Below are 2,959 nucleotides of genomic sequence, written 5' to 3' on the forward strand. Positions count from 1 at the left end.
AGCCAAAGCTGGGGTCTGGACTCTCCGCCATGCTGTCTCTGTCACCATCAGCAGAGCAGCCTGACAACCACAAACCTGGTGTTAAAAGACAGCCCTGGGCCTTGCCTGCCTTCTCTTTTTGTCTTTCAGATCCACGTCCAGGAGTGTCCCCCCATGCGAGGCCTTCATCCAAAGACAAAACAATGTTAGGATTTCAGCCAGGCATGGTGGCTCAAGCCAGTAATCCTAACTGAGAGGCAGAGATTGGGGAGGATCATGGTTTGAGGCCAACCGAGGCATACAAGTTCACGTGAGACTTCATCTTTCCAATGGTTGGGTACAGTAATGGGTTCCTAAGCAGGAAGTACAAAGGCTGGACATGATGGCATGTCTGCCATTCTCAGTGACATGGGAAAGCACAACCAATGCAAAGCAGGGCTGGAGCTTGCTCTCCATCCCTCCTTCTTCCAGGAACTTCTAGTTCAGTATGGGTCATGGGGTGGGGGGATCCATCCTCAAAGAGGCAAGGAGGTGGGAGCCCCCCCAGCCTGAGGAAGCCAACCTGATCAACGCCTGTGGGGAAGTGATGGGAGCTAGCTAGTCTGAGAGAAGGGGTGGCCAGGGCCCGGACCCCCTCCCTCTCGGGCTCCTCGGCTGGCAGCACCACGTACTGGGTGGATCCATCACTGGCCTCACAGTTTCCAGCAGGGCCAACCCTGGCCCCAGGCATCCCGGCTGGCACTGCCCAGGGACCGACTTCCTGAGGGCGGATGCAGCTTTGGGCCAGTGCTGGCTGAGAGGGCCTGGGGACCGGGCCCACATCTGATGGCCCACATCTCCCCCGAGGTCCTGGCCCTCCCAGGGAAGCCTAGTGAGCAGGGGATGGGGGGAGGAGGGAAGAAGGAAGCAGAGGGTCTCCCAGTGGACCCACATCTACACTGAGGTCCTGGCCTTCCTAGGGGGGGAGGGGAGAGGGGAGCAGGGGTTCTGCCAGTGGACTTACATCTACCCCAAGGTCATGGCTCCCTAATGGGACACCCTTCACTAGACAGGGGCTTCTGGAGTCAGGGCCTGGTTCCCGGCCCTGCACCCAGGCTATACTTTCCAGGCCAGGGCAGCCTCCTCCCACCCACCAGTCAAGGCTATGTCTTCCTGTTATGGTTTAAACCTGAAATGTCCCCAAAGGCTGGTGTGCTAAAGGCTGGGCCTTCTGCTGATGGGCTTTGGGAAGGTGATTGGACAGCCAGGACTCTGATCTCATCAGTGGATGCATGCATGGACAGCCCATGCTGTGATATCATCAATGGACTCATGCATGGACAGCCAGGGTGTCATCAGTGGATACATCCATGAACAGCCAGAGCTCAGAGATCATCAATAGATGCATGCATGGACAGCCAGGGCTGTGACATCATCAGTGGATGTCTCAGGGATGGCCAGGGCTCTGATGTCACCTGTGGACGCATCCAGGGACAGCCTCCTCTCCTTCCTGTACACCATGAGCAGTTCTGCTCCGCCACAAGCCCTCTCTACCCTGAGGCTCTGCCTCTGCACAGACCCAAAGTGACCATGGACTGAAACCATGAGCCCCAAAACTGTCTCCTCCTCATCACAGCAACAATAAACCCCAAGTGCCATCTCCCCTCAGGCCATTTCCAGGTACAGCTGTGTCTTCCTACTTGCTCCCTTTAACTCACTTTCAGGACAGACCCATGCCTTTTGCCAAGGCTGGGAGAAAGTGTGTAAGAATATTCTAGAAGAAAGTGGTGTGAGAAGAACCTGGTGTGGTGCAGGGGGCATTGTTCAAAATCCTGGTTTTGATTCATGGATGGGACATCACAGGGTAGAGGAAAGTTCCAGACCAGAAGTGAGGGGCCAGGTGGGCCTGTGAAACCCTGAGACTGGGACTCTTGAGGTGGGGGGTCAAGTGGGCAATTTGAGGGGGCGCCACCATGGAGGACTGGGAGGAAGAGGAGGAAGAGGGGGAAGAGATGGAGGAGGAGGGGAAATGAGAACTAGTCAACCAGCTGCTTGGTTTCTGGCCTGCTGATTGGCTAGTGTAGTCAGCCAGCTACTCGGTTTCTTGCCTGCTGATTGGCTGGAGTTGTCAGCCAGCAACTTGGTTTCTGGCCTGATGATTCGCTGAAGTAGTCAACGAACTACTTGGTTTCTGGCCTGCTGATTGGAGTTTTGTCAACCAGCTACTTGGTTTCTGGCCTGAACAACTAAGGTGGGATTTCCTAAGATATTTCTCCTAGGAAATGGTCAGACAGGGGCTTTGTGGGGCTAAACCTGTCTGGTGCCTGGGCTAGGTAATATGAGAGAATTCCAGTTACCAAGGGGTGCACGAGCTCTCCCAGAGCTGGGACTCAAGGGGCACAGGGAAAAGGCAGCAAACAGCAAATCTGGAGGCTTTCTCCCCAGGTCCCTGGTGCCAGGGCTAGACACTCCTTACCTGCTAGCCCTGAGCACAACCCTGAGCCTTCTGGAATTTGCCAGATGAAAACTCACCTCTGTGTATGGTTTGTGTATAGTTCTACTCAACACTGTATTATGTATAGTTCTGCTGTCCAGTGGTACCCCCTGCACCGCCCCCCATGAGTCCTCTGGGCTCTAGGATCAAGCCCCAGGGACACTGGGCCCTCCTTCAAAAGGGATCCACTGAATGGGGGGGGGCGGCGAGCCTCCCATGACCCCAATCCCCACCAGCTCCAGACACTGTGATCTGTCTTCTATGTTGTTTATTGTGTGGGGGCCAGGCCTCCGGGCCAGCGCAGCCCCAGACATCAGCCCCAGCCAAGCCTGGAGCGGCCCCTCTCATCCCTCCATCACCCTGGCCAAGCAGGCCCTGAGCTCTGGCCTGGCCGAACACTCTTTATGGAGCCCTGGGGCCTGTCTCCCCATTGTCTGCCTGTGTTTACAAGCGTGCTCGTGTTTGCCTTATGACTTTATCCGGGTGACGCCCCAGGCTGGCGTGCCA

The sequence above is a fragment of the Dipodomys merriami genome, unplaced genomic scaffold (assembly GCF_024711535.1).
Source record: "Dipodomys merriami isolate MVZ:Mamm:240054 unplaced genomic scaffold, mDipMer1.0.p SCAF_26, whole genome shotgun sequence".
In the NCBI taxonomy this organism is placed as follows: Eukaryota; Metazoa; Chordata; class Mammalia; order Rodentia; family Heteromyidae; genus Dipodomys; species Dipodomys merriami.